Raw genomic sequence first — 14,168 nt, forward strand, 5'->3', positions numbered from 1 at the left:
CATTGAGGACAACCAGTTCATGTTCCTGGGTGATATGAAAGGGCCAAAATTGCTCACTCTGAACAAGGAGGACCAGCAAAGAACACTAATGGCAATTAGGGAGGGTGATCCAGAGGCCATGGAATTCCTCCTCTTCTCCTCTGATCTGCAGGAGGACATCGAGTACCTCTTGAGGGTCTGCAGTGATCAGCAAAGCCTCAGTGCAGAACTTCTAAACTGACCACATACTCACAGGGAAAGACAGCATACCAGCTTTATTTAAAGTGGCAAGAAAAAGTATGTGAACCCTTTGGAATGACCTGGTTTTCTGCACTGACTTGTCATAAAATGTGATCTGATCTGTAGACAAACACAGTACCCTTAAACTAATTAATTATTAACAATTATTAATAATTTAACAATTATAGTCTTTCGTGTCTTTATCAAGCACAGCCATTGAACATTCACAGTGGTGGTGGAAAAATAAATGAATCCTTGGGATATTCTTAGGATATCTGGTTTGCACGTTTCTCTTCAAGGTAGTCCACAGCATCTCTACTGGATTAAGGTGTGGGCTCTGACTATACCACTCCAGAAGGTGGATTTTCTTTACTGTAGTAAAGTACAGTATTTGAGTAAATGTACTTTAGTTACGTCACTCAAATACTGTACTGAAGTACAAATTTGAGGTTCTTATACTGTACTGGAGCATTTCCATTCTATGCAACTTTACACCGTACAGTATTTGAGTAAATGTACTTCAGTTACTTTCCACCACTGCTGCAAAGTGGTAAAAACGACTGGAACCCAATGGAAGACGCATTTTATTAGGTGTATATTATGGACGTTTAACTTGTCAATTAATAGTTTTAAAAAATCATGTTTGAAATATGACACACATTTACAAAGGGGCAGTTCCTGTCATGACACTTAGCTAAGTAGCGGTAGGTCCCTTTCCCGTAGTTCCTTTTCATTTTCTGAACTGACTGCTCAAATTCGGCAGTTAAACCAATTAAATCCAAGTGGGCGGAGTCAAATTCCAGTTAAACCAATGAAATTCTAAATGGGTGGGGTTAAACACCTGTTAAACCAATAGAAAATCAAAATAGGCAGGGTGCCCTGTTCAGGGGCAGGGATACTTTCTCCTAGGTGTCGCTCAGACAATAGGTAAATGTAGCACTAGCTATCTAGCTTGTTTAATAGACTTTACTGCAGAGTTTCTGAATTAGATTGTGTCAAGCATTTACAAATTAATGCTAATGTAAGCTAGTTCCTAACTTTAGCCTTTAGAAACTAAACTGTAACTTTAGCCTAGCTAGTTTCTAACTTAAGCCTTAAGTTACAGTTTAGCTAACTAGTGGTGGAAAGTACATTTAAACTAACTTGTGTATTTAAGTACAATTTTGAAGTACTTGTACTTGACTTGATTGTTTCCATTTGATGCTACTATATACTTTCTACTCCACTACATTTATTTGACAGCTGTAGTTAAACAAGTAAGATACTGTAGCTGAATTCACAATAAAGCTTCTCATTGATATGTTTTTCTGTTTCAGCCACAACAGCGGAACATATTTGAAATAGTGACTGAAATGGTGCCCATTAAGACTATGTGTTAACCAGCAGTCACTTCCAAGCCGCTAGCCTGCTGCTGCTAAAATCCTGATTTTATACCAACTACGCTGTCTGACAACATCACCAAATTCATCAGTTAAAGACAAAGACTGCTGTGATTTCAACTGTATTTACTGTAAAATGGTCACTCAGACAGAGCGTTAGAGGCTCATTCATGGCAGCTACTGTGTGGTCAGTTGAATGAGGCACTTAGAGAGGTGTGTCTGTGGAAAGAAATCCTGACCTCTCCCTCTCAGGGTAAATCTATCAATAAAGTCAGTGAGTTGGCAACACTGCCTGTAAACGTCCCTGATGATGAAATAGAAATTGTTTACTCAAAATCACTTTGAGAGACCAAAGGCCAATAGGGAAACTCCAACACTGGACCAGCCAACCAATGGTTTAACTTCATCACTAGGTCAGTCAGTCAGTCAGCCAGCGACCTTTATGTTTAAAGGGCTGGCGCATCAAAAAAAGAGCTAATGAATGAGACGCTATTACTCTTATGAGTTAATCAGGAACACCTTTGGTCGTCGGTTGGTTTCATAGATACTGATGAACAAATTATTACCTACTGATTCATTAATGTCAAGCTCATTGCCTAAAAATTAAGTTGCTATACAACTAGACTGCAACATCAAATATGTTTTATAGGAGAGATAATTTAGACTGAATCTCTTAACGTAATGACGTTAGTTTAGTTGTATACAAACATCATTTGTAGGAGACAGGTTGTTGATTAATGTTGTTGTTTTCTATTAACTCTTTGTCTACCTCACAGTCCTCGATTGGACAGGGTTATTCAGGAACTGCTTCATTATCAGGTCGTTCCTGATCAGTTCTCAATAACTACTCACATTTTAATGTTGCTGTACTGAGCCTTACCGTGTCAGTGTTAACACAACTGTCTGCATGTCACTTTGTTGCTTAACCTGTACCTTTTCATTACCTGTTCTTGCTTACGTAATCCTCCTCAGTGTGGATCATGACTTTGACTCTGTTATGTAACAGCTGGCCTTTTACGTCGGTGCACTCTCACTTGTTTACAGACTTGATGTGGTTGGTAAGTTTGATTAACTGGAGGAATTTCTGTTGGTTTTGCACAGCTCAAACAAAAACCTGCCGTCAGAGAGAGAGAGAGAGAGAGAGAGAGAGAGAGAGAGAGAGAGAGAGAGAGTGTGTGTCTTACAGGACATGTCTGTAAATGATAACATGCTCTAACCTTTGGTTAAACATATACTTCCTGACTGAGCCCAAATACCAAACTCTCACAATCGCACACACAGTTCCTCGTTATGAAGTTGTTGGACTGAAACTGTCATACTATTATGTATAATATATATTATGTATATATATATATATATATATATATATATACCCCATTTAAAATTTCCATTTCATTTATTTATCTTTTTACTTATTTATTTATCTATCTATCCATTTATTATTACCCCTTGCATATTCTCCCTATTTATTTGCCCCAAACTTCTTTTTTTTGTGTACATTTCTTTATACTTTTCTGCTTTGTTATTTAAATACGGGGGCTGTTGTACAAAGTGTGTCATGCGGTCAACTTTTCTCCCTTTGGTTGATCGATGTCAGTGTGGATAGATCAACTACACCTGCCTATCTCTGACCTGTGGTCAGGCTCACAACAAAAACATTTACCTCCAGTCAGGAGGTCGTCAGTCAACAGAGGCACTCAGCTGATCTATCTGAAAATAACACTGCCAGTCAGGACTTTTCAGTCCTTTCAGACAAATGCGTACACGTACTATATATATATATATGTACAGTAAATTCATATGGTTTGTTGCAGGTGAATTAAAGTGCAGAACTACTGTAAGTCTGTTCTGTATTGTTACTGTTATGGAGGCAGCAGTCTAATGTTAGCTTCATTATGAGACACTTCACTGAGGTACTTGTGGCTAGCTAGCCATGTAGCTAGCTGCGTTGAGTTTAACCGCTACAAGTATTTCTGATGCTATTTAACGTTTAGTGTCTGATACTAATATCAATATAAAAATCTGAAAATACTGACCTCATCATACACTCCTCATTTCTCCCATGCCATTAACCCGAACCATGATTTTTCTAAATCACCAAACTGTGAACAGTCAATCAGCTTAAACACATGTATTATTGTTACCATGATGATGAAGTTCTAGTACACTGCCACTGGTAAACTCCTCTATCGTTCGTATCGAGGTGGCGGGGACAAACAACCTATATGTTCAGGTTGGAGGACTTGTTGGCTGAAAACAAACAGGTGGATTCTCTGATCAGGTTCCTGTGGAGACCAAATTCACTCCCACGATACACATTCTCTCATTTTGGGCAATGTAATGTGGCTCAGGGCAGCCTCTGAAATGAGGGGGGGGATTCCTCAGCCAGGTATGCCCCCTAAAAGATCACAGGTGTGGGAGATGGAAGAATGTAACTGAAGCTAAATTGACCACAGTGCTTTGACCTGAAGCACTGTCAACTAACAGAGCTGCTCTAAGTCTAGACAGTAGCTTTCAAATATAGAATGCTTGTTTAGTTTACTGCCACTTGTCTTATTGTGAACCCTGCTGTCTGAAAGAACTGGATCCAACATGGGAACAGAGAGAAAGAGGTGGTTTGAGTGAAGTGAAGCACAGAAAGAGAATGAGCAGTTTTCAAAATGTCTGGCGCCAAACTTGGAGCACACTGCTGTCTGATGGAAGTGTACTGGGAGGATTACTGTGCCGCTCTGTTATGACTCAGCAGACACACCCACATCACAAGTCAGGCGAGGTGACTACGACTACACTCTGCCAGAGATTCAGCCGCTAGCTCCACACGCAGTCCACCCTATCAGGAAGAATGTGGCTGTATACTTCATGTGGTGTGAAAGTTACAATTGTCTTACATTCCTCTACATCCCTCAGTTAACACAGGGAGCAAAGGACGAGGCAGTGATTACTGAGTAAGACAGGAGACAATACCAGTCCTGACTGTCTGTCCAGCCTGTAAACAGCATCCTTAGAGACACTGTAATCACAAAGCTGGGTGTAGACATGTCAGTGTCCCTGGTGAGCTCCACATGCAGCAGTCCTCGTGCACCTGAAGACTTGAACCTTTTCACTGTGGAATATTTTGAGCTGATAATAATTGTAGCTTCCCTTCAGTTGATCCAGTATCTGTCAGTGTTACATCCTGGTCTTGGGCTGAGTGATGCTGTTTTGTCCATATAATGGTACCCATCATCCCCTGCTTTCAGTGCACAGTGTCGACTGACAGTTCAAGGGGTACAGCATATTTAGTATTGTAATTAAGAGGCTGTTTTGTTAAAAATGTTGTTAATGTAACCAGCGTAAATAAAATTATGTTGGTAGCATTCTTGCTGTGTTCCTCCCCCTCACATTCTGCACCTCAGGCAACCGCCTGTGTCGCCTATGTCATGACCAGCCCTGTGTAATTATGACATTGGTGGTGTGTCTGTGCCAGGGTTCACTTTTAATTGGCTAATGATCTAAACCATATGTTACAATGAAGTCAGGAACCCGAGGGAAGGACCAAGATGCCGACTCTCAGAGACTGGCTGATGCAACAAAGGAGCCTTAATGAAAACACAGGCTTACAGGTAGTCCAGCTGCAGACAAGTAGGCAGATGCACAACTGGATGCAAACCAGATCCAAACTCAAAAGTCTCTGGGAAACACAAGGTAACAGGGAACACAGGCAGGCACAAAAGCACTGGGGAAAATGCAGGAAAAAAAACAGATGAACTACCCTACTAACTAACCTTAACCTAAAGAGTGAGAGGAACACAAACTAAATACAGAAAACTGACTGGGTGTTGACAAAGATGGCTGACTGGTGATCTGGGAGGTCTGGCTGTGGGTTGACAAGGGCTGCTGGTTGGAGGTCTAGCAACGGGGACAGCCAAGTGGGACAGTCAGGAGGTTGGCAAGGAGAACTGGTTCAGGAACTGGCAAACTGTCGGCTGGGACAAACAACGCTGGAACAGGCGAGGCGTTAGCCGTCATGGTCAACTCAGGGTCTCCGGGACGCAGCAACGGACAGAATGTTGGCCGGTAGGGGCTGGTAGCTGGGAACTATAGGGATGAAGGCTAGCATACTGATAGCTAGCATGCTGGTGGCTAACAGGCCAAAAGCTAGAGGGCTGGGGTGCAGGCTGGAGACTAGTCAACCAGTCAGAGATGAAGCAGGCAGACAACAGTTAAACTGAGTTCAAAGACACTAGTTAGACTAGGATACTAGTGCAGTTTGAAGCGTTGAACCCCTCAGATGAATAGACAATCTTTTTTCTCTTATTTGGAGGTTCTACTGGAATAGGTTTACATGTTCAAAAACACAGTATTTTGCTCATACAGTACATTGTTTCAGAAGCCTCTATACTCACTTTGATACAGCTCCTGTCTCTTTAAGGCCCCCCCTCCCTAAAAGCCCAGTCTGCTGTGATTGGTCAGTTCTCACTGGCCTGAGGAGGCACTGCGGCCAGAGAACCAGTAGAACCCAGTTTAGCTGCATTTCTAAATTTCCAATGCTCAACCAGAACCTGCGCCATGTGTTAGAGCAGGAAACTGATCTGAGATCAGAGAGAAATGATCAACATCACTGATCAAGACGACAGTTTACTGTTACGTTCTCCTCACCTACGTACTGCTACCTCTGTCACATAATGTGAGGTCAGTATTTTTGCATCTAAACTGTAACTGTTCTGTCTTCACAGGTACATTTGAGACCACAGAGAACAGTGAAGTAAAGCATATATGTTGTGAAGTGCTACAGAGCTAACATGTTAGCATGTGCATGCAGCACAGTGTGTAATGTAAACACAGCAATGACCAGGATGTAGGGAGGGAGAGTACGACATGAAACGAGGTGGAAAAAAACAACAACTAATAAACATATGAAAGTAATAACAGTAATAGTAAAGTCGTTGCTGTGTCCATGTGTTATCCTGACTGTACATTCATTACATCAGACCAGTGACACCATAATGATGCAGTAAACTGCCCACAATGATGAATCATGTCAATTAACTTATAGTTTTACTGTTCTAACAGTGACTTGTTTATGTAATTGACATATTGCTCAGTAACTTGAGTATCATCAGCTGCTGTGAGAACTGTACTGTCTGTGTTTCACAGAGGAACTTGACAGTTATTGTCTCCTTGATGCTTTACGAGTAACTGCAGATGATCTGTCTGATCCCTTTACGTCAAAAAGGAGCAACAACAATCTAAAAATCATCAGAAAAGATAAATGACACAGACTGTTGTGGTTATTGACAGAAAATGCAGCTGACTTCAGGATCAGAGACCCACGCTGATCACTGATCAGTATTCATCAGCTCCATTAGGAGCTGCGGACTGACAATTGAGCTGCTGAGGTGGCTGCAGGAGGGTGGAGCCTCAGGCCGGTCAGCTTTCTCTTTCAACCTCAGACGCAGTGTCTCACTGTGCCATGAATGGACACGCCAGGCTGTGATGTGGTAAGACTAATGACTGGTTTATGGCAGCACCGTTTACAGCTACTGTGGGTATGGGTTAGTGCAGAGCTGACAGAGGTTTAATGTGCCAGTAATGTAAATGTCTTATACTGTGAGCTGAGTCATTACTGCCAACATTGCTCATTAGCAAAGTTAAACAAACAAATGTTTGGATTTGATTTCACTGCTGTTCACACACACACACACACACACACACACACACACACACACACACACACACACACACACACGCTGTATGCTGTATGTATTATATATATTGTGTCATACCAGCCCATGTATTCAGATATAATAAAACAGACCATAACTAAGCATCATCCAGTCTCCTTCTCCTGAGAACTTAGAACGGCTCCAAAATCAGTACAGTTTAGTACAGTTACAGTTCAGGTCAGATTAGTAGAGTTAAAGTTTAGTTCAGTTTAATACAGTTATGGTTTAGAGTTCAGCACAGTTACAGTTTAGTACAGTATCATCTTCTGTTTACACTCAGACTTTTCGTGTTGCTCTGGCGTTTTGCCAACATACTTCTTTTCAGTGGAAATCCCCTCCGACTTCACTGCTTCCCTGAAAAGAGGAATCTGACAGGTTATGTCTTGTATCTTCTTCTTCTGAGTTTTATCTTTGGTATTTATCAACTTCCCATGTCTTTGTCACAACTTTCACAGGTATATCAAATTATTTTACAGTTAACTATGACAACAAGTCACTCAGAAATTGAGTCACAAAGGGAAAAAGAAAAAGTTTTATCTTTGTGAATGACATCTCAAATCTACTTATCACACATTCACTCATGATGGATAATCAAGGTTCCCACACGATGTGTTTTGTGGACTTGATCAACTTAAATGATTCCACTGGAACCAGAATTCTAACAGTACAGACGAAAAACCTGTTTATGAAACGAACTGGTCACATCGGCCACCTTCACGTCATGAGGTCAAAATATGAACGTCTCGCACGTCAGAACAAACCAGACACATTTATGCTGTGAAGGCTGAGACCTTATAAACCATTTTTAATGACAGTCAGTGGGTAGACTGAGTGCAACTGTGATGTGTTCAAAGACTGCTATGTTTCACTGCAGCTGAACCTCACCAGGTTCCCTCAGAAGAGACCGAGACCAGTCGTTTCATACCAGTGGACTAAAGACTGCAGGCGTGACAATGGACTGGACTACAAACTGGACTACACTGTATCTGTGAAACTGAAAATGATTCTCATGATTCAGCTTTAAAACTTACCTGTGGATACTTAGACTTAAAGTCCTGGACAAATGAGACGCCACAGACAGAGCTGCTTCTCCAGGTCTGGACCATGGTGGGTTAGGGTTAGGGTCCTCCAGCTCCTCCTGCTGGATAAAAAGCCTCCTCAGCCCAGGTGGGATACAAAGTCCCTCAAGTCTGCTGTGGGGATCTCCTCCCAGCTGGGCATGTTCAGAGTACCAAGGAGGCGTCCTCACAAGAAGCAACCTCAGCTGCATCTCTCGAGGTGGACTCATTACAGCAACAACGAAAGACGCCAACATGAATATAATCATTGTAAAAAACCAAGAAACAAAAAGCAGCTGTATGTTCCGTCTTATTTTAGAGCTGTAGTTGGTGGTGAAGCTGACTAACTCTCTGACTCTGAATATGCTTGTACCAGTTGTTACTAAATTGCAGGCGCTCAGGGCATGATGGGTGCGTCGTTTGTCGTTGATGTTTGGTTGAATGTGGGTTGTGGCGTCAGGTAACCAAAATTCAATTTCAACATCTAATGCCAATATCAGTTTCACATAGAATAACTGATGACAGCTGACATTGATGTTTTGTTGGTTTTAAATTGTGGTAAGTAACAAAAATCCAACGTCTTCCAAACGTCTCATAACTAACGTATAAAATACTGATATTCTAGTCATGAGCAAAACCCAACGTCTGCTGAGTGTCACAATGACGTCAACCTGATTTTCACTTCCAACCAAAATTTAGCATGTTTCTGACATCCTGACGTTAACCTGATGTTGACCTGATGTTGACCTGATGTTGACCTGATGTTGACCTGATAGTCTGTGAGATATGAACTGGGTTTGTGCTGACACTTAATAAGCAGGTGGTTTTGAAACTGAAAATCTGAAAAAATTAAACTGAAATATGAGGTGACATTTATTTTAGATTCCTTCCGCACAGCATGTAAGACTGTTCTGTTAGTGTGTAACACACAGGAGGAGACAAACCTAGCTGCAGTTTTGTTGTCTGAATCTGGAAACATATAATCAGGGAGCCAAGTTAACAGACATCAACTCAGACTCAATGTCTATGACAAATTCAAATTCATTTGTGTCTGTGGTTCAGAAAACAAAAGCTCTTTGGTGAGGGGAAAAAATACTGTGAACATTTCCTGTATTAAAGCAGCTCAGGCTGAATCAGGGTCAGGTCCAAGGCTCAGGTCAGACCACTGAACCCTCCTTACGTCACTAATAGAAGTATTTTCATTAAACTTTGTATACAGCCTCTGACAGATTATCTTCTGCAGCCTCAGGCAGCTTCATGTTCCCTGTGAACCCAACAGATTATGATGGAGATTATATAAGAGCAGAACTCAGAGACGTTAATTTGATCAACACATGATGAAGACCTGTGGGAACCTGAGCCAGACTACATGAAGAAGCAGTGTTTTTCTTCACAGGGAAATGACTACATAACCATCCGACCTTAACGGAAATATTTCTTTGTCTTCATCAGACCAACATACCGACATTTCATCCAACCTTTCATTTCAAAATGTCTGGCTTCAATTCAAGGTGACATGTTGGTATGTGGAGGTTTACAGAGCAGCAGCCCACAAACACTGCCGTCAATGTTATCATGAATGTATGAGACTACACCTCCTCTGAACTTATTTCTGTCCCTCAGAGATGAATTATATACATCAGCATTACAAACATTATTATCATTATTTATATACTGCTCTCCTACATGAAATCCAGCTTCTAAGTAGCTAAGTACTCACAGCATTCAGCACCCAGACCTCACTGCACTGAATGTTGGCATTAGATGTAAATGATGAGTATAGATGTAATAGGATTAGTGGGCTGCAGAGCATCAACATGTGTTAGTCACAGTGTTGTAGGTGTCACATTTTGTCTGTTTCTGTCACTCTGCATAGATTCTGTTTAGAGGTGTAAGTACATGTTGTACCACTGAAACAAGTCTCTAACACCTGGCACACAGCAGCTCCTGGGTCAGCACTGCTGTACATAATCAACACGGTTAAGAGTTGTTAACAGGATGATGGCTGATCTCCTGAGAGGACTCTCAGCTACAGTACGACAGGACAGAGGACATGTGAGGATAGAGCTCCATTAGCCTCTACCTCCCATACTGTGTCCTACTCTAACTCTCACTAGCCTCCATATATCATCCGGCACTTTACTGTGGGATGAAGTCACTTCACTGTTTGTGCCCCCTGCTTTTTACTGGTCCACCTACTGAAAGTTTCCCCCATAGGCCCAGGGGCATTCTGGGTCAAGAAATGAAGTGGCTAAGCTGCTCATAATTCTCAGGCTGCTCTGCTCTGCAAGGGGTCAACCTGCAGAGAGAGAGAGAGAGAGAGAGAGAGAGAGAGAGAGAGAGAGATAGGAGTCAAGGTAGAGAAAGAGAGAGAGAGAAAGGGAGAGTGAGGTTTCATTCACTCACACTGTTATTGTAACACGTATGTTGCTGCATACACCACGTGTGTGTGTGTGTGTGTGTGCGTGTGTGTGTGTGTGTATGCACCCAAGTGAGACTAATGCAGCTTATCTACCACAATGCAGGCACAGATCTCATGCACTCCAGGGTCTGCCAAATCTAAAAGATACACACACACACACACACACACATACACACACACACACACACACACACACACAGTTGTGTTTCCATGACTTCAGAGGACATTTCATTGACTTACATTCATTTCCTGGAGACTTACTCAACCTAACCTAAAGCTAACCTAACATAACCTTACTCTGACCTTGAAACATATTTTCATCTTAAAATTAAAAAGTCCCCATAATGTGACTGTGTAAACAGATTTAGGTCCCCATAACATGAGGAATACCTGGACACACACACACACAGACACACACAGACACTGTTACACTGGGGTTATATGAATGTGTGAAGTGTAGTTGTGGTGTGTGTGTGAGCTCAGTTCTTTATCTCTACAGAGCACATCAGGGTTCAAACCGTCGCCTCACGTCACTGCTCCCTCTGATAGAGCTTCTCTTTTTTCTTCTCAACTTTCACTTCCATTTTCTTTGTACACATTTGTCACCTAAACAAATAAATAATCAAATAAAATCCTGAACACTGTTTCTAGATTCTTGTGTTATTTTGTTTTGAACACCATTTTCAATTCCATGAAAAACCACAATCTGAATTCCATCACGTCTCCTCCAGTAAACTGGACCAGGTTCAGATCTCAGTTATAAATCTGAGAGTCTGTCTGCAGCCCAGGGACCCTGGTCACATCTGTGCGTCCATGACTCCACACATACATCCAACACCAGTGATAATGATGGAGCAGGCAGTGTGAACCCTTCACATGTAGTAATGCTGTAGAGGGGAGGGTGGAGGATGGGTGTGTAGCAGGGGCAGTTACAGTCAAACTATGTGATTCAGCTAAGCTAATGTTTCTCTCTGACCTGTTGACTCTCTAAGACTCTACAAACTACAGCATCATCCTCAGTGACTGTTTATCTGATGATGCGTAAGACGGGAGGGTGAACGACGTGGGCAGATCTGATGATGTAAGAATTTATGAATGAGAGGCAGAGGAGGATGGAAAAGATCTTCCTCACTCAACTTTCATGATCTGATTGTTCCACGAGACTCAAGAGATTCCGATGTGGTCTGGTCTGTGAGTCTGGTACAGTCTGCCACACAGCAGGGGAGCAGTGCTGACCCGGGCTGCTGTGGTCCAGCTGTGAGGAGCTGACTGGGGACAAGATGGGACGTCTCCTCCCACAAAAACCAGAACTATGTCTTGTACTAAACTCTGTGTGTCTGAGCTGACAGAGACAAAGCTCAGTCTCTAAGAGTCCTGTCCTGGGTACAGCTTAATGACTCTGATCCTCACAGCTTCTAAGCTGTTTGAGGGTCCAGACCTGGTTCCAGGGTTCAGGTTAGAATCAGGTTTAGGTTAGGGTTCGGGTAAGACATTCAGTTATGATGTTTGAGGTGAGAGTAAGGGGCTAGGGAATGAATTATGTTAATGAGTGTCTTCACAAAAATAGAAGTACAAGTACAGTATGTGTATGTGTGTGTGTTTCTGTCATAGGCTACCTTTGAGGACAAATTTCAGACTGAAGACCAGTCAACTGGGGACAGGTCATCCAGTTTGGGACAAAGGAGGACTAGTTCATGAACCTGAGCTGAGTAACAGAGGTGATGTATCAAATTACTTTTTTTTGCTGATTAATTAGTAAAGTTTTCAGTGATTAGATGTAATAACAAAAAAAGAATAACCACCTCGTGGTTGTCTGCCTCCGCCACTCAGACTAGTTTAAGGTTACATCCCTGTTTATCCAGAGTCATTAAAATATGAACCACTTGTGTGAAATTTTGTTACAATTGCTGTGTGAAGTAATGGCTAAATAGTGTTTCTCACAGTGTATCACACTGACCTTTGACCTTTGACCAGCAAAATCTAATCAGTTTGTCCTTGAGTCCAGGTGAACGCTTTCACCAAACTCCTGGGAAATTCCTTTCAGGTGTTACTGAGATATACAATACGCCTCCGGCTCTGACGCCGGCGCAGAGGCATAAATGTGTAGACAGAACTTCATCACAGTTCCCAAGCAAGTTTCCCAACACTGGTTGGGAATAAATTGATTTATCGAAGTGATTGATCAGTTTGAAAGCCGATGGTGTTGTGCCGGAATGGCTCACCCGGCTCAGGTATGCCAGTGCACCTGCACGATAAACCAGAGAAAGGAGGCAGCCCGGCTGTAGCTTCAGTCTCGTCTACTTGGATGCTCCAGGTGTTGCCATGGTGACATGACATGTCATATTCTGATTTGCATATAACCACACTGTTGCAGACTGACAGGCTGCAGGTGGGGAGGCTGCTTCACTCTGTATGAACAGCGATCAGCAGGCAAACTGCAGCTGGCTTCACAGCTTATCCATGTGTTGTGAAATGACCTGGACGTCAGCACAACATCGTTCATCTGAAAACAGTCTTGATCTGTTGCTTGGTTCCAGGGTGTATGTTGCTAAATCTAGTGTCACAGTCAGCAGCCTGACAGTAGCGATAACAGCTGTGTGTGCAGAACACACTGAGGGCAAAAGCAGCCTTGACTAAACCATGGCTGTGTTACAGCAACGGCATCAAGAGCAACAAAGAGGTTATGTCTCTTTACTTAACTACAATAAAACACACTTTAGGATATAATTTAAGAAAATGTGGAAACTTGTGTTGAAAAGTCATTAAAACAAAACTGTCTCATCTAGTACAGCTTAAATTTCTTCTGACCACATAACCTCATTTAAAGAGCTGTTTCATGTAAAGTAAAAAAACCAAAAGACAACTCTGCAGTTGTGAGCAGCAGCAGCAGCAGTTTCCCAACCACTTTCCACTTAAATAATTACTGTTACAGCACACAGACGGGAGGGAGTGGAAAATACGGTGTGTAATCTCTCTCAGTCCTCCTCCCCTCTCCCTGTAACAGTGAATTAAGACACAAACACACACACACACACACACACACACACACACACGCGCAAGCACACTCTAACACCTCCTGTTGCAAAAGTTGGTTGCAGACAAGGCTGGTAGACATTAACTCTCAGATGCAGTCAGGCTGATATGAGTGGGAGGAGCCTACACTTACAGTCAGTCTCCCACTCTGTCACGGAAGTGGAATATGAACTTCAGTATCTTTCAGGTCATGTCCACTCATCACACATTCAATGAATCAACAACATAGAAAACATGCAGTAGAGAAGCACACAGTAGATAACCATGCAGTGACTAAACGTGTAGTTAATAACCATCCAGACCTGAATCCAGTAGAACACCTTTGGCTTGTGGTAGAACAGGAGACTGGCAG

The 14,168-nt window shown here is 42.2% G+C and overlaps 1 long non-coding RNA gene across 2 annotated transcripts; it reads left to right on the forward strand.

Annotated features, from left to right (window-relative positions):
• Nucleotides 1-6,132: 6,132 nt before the first annotated feature.
• Nucleotides 6,133-12,602, forward strand: LOC147818429 (uncharacterized). 2 transcript variants are annotated; one of them, XR_015437974.1, is made up of 3 exons: nucleotides 6,133-6,269; nucleotides 6,879-7,078; nucleotides 12,395-12,602. It is a non-coding gene; the product is annotated as an uncharacterized LOC147818429 (long non-coding RNA). The 2 variants fall into 2 exon arrangements; XR_015437973.1 differs by lacking the exon at nucleotides 12,395-12,602 and adding an exon at nucleotides 8,178-11,422.
• The last annotated feature ends 1,566 nt before the right edge of the window (nucleotides 12,603-14,168 follow it).

Source organism: Seriola lalandi, unplaced genomic scaffold (genome assembly GCF_002814215.2).
Source record: "Seriola lalandi dorsalis isolate HSWRI2012SDOR001 ecotype SW California unplaced genomic scaffold, Sedor1 jcf7180002054583, whole genome shotgun sequence".
Lineage (NCBI taxonomy): Eukaryota > Metazoa > Chordata > Actinopteri > Carangiformes > Carangidae > Seriola > Seriola lalandi.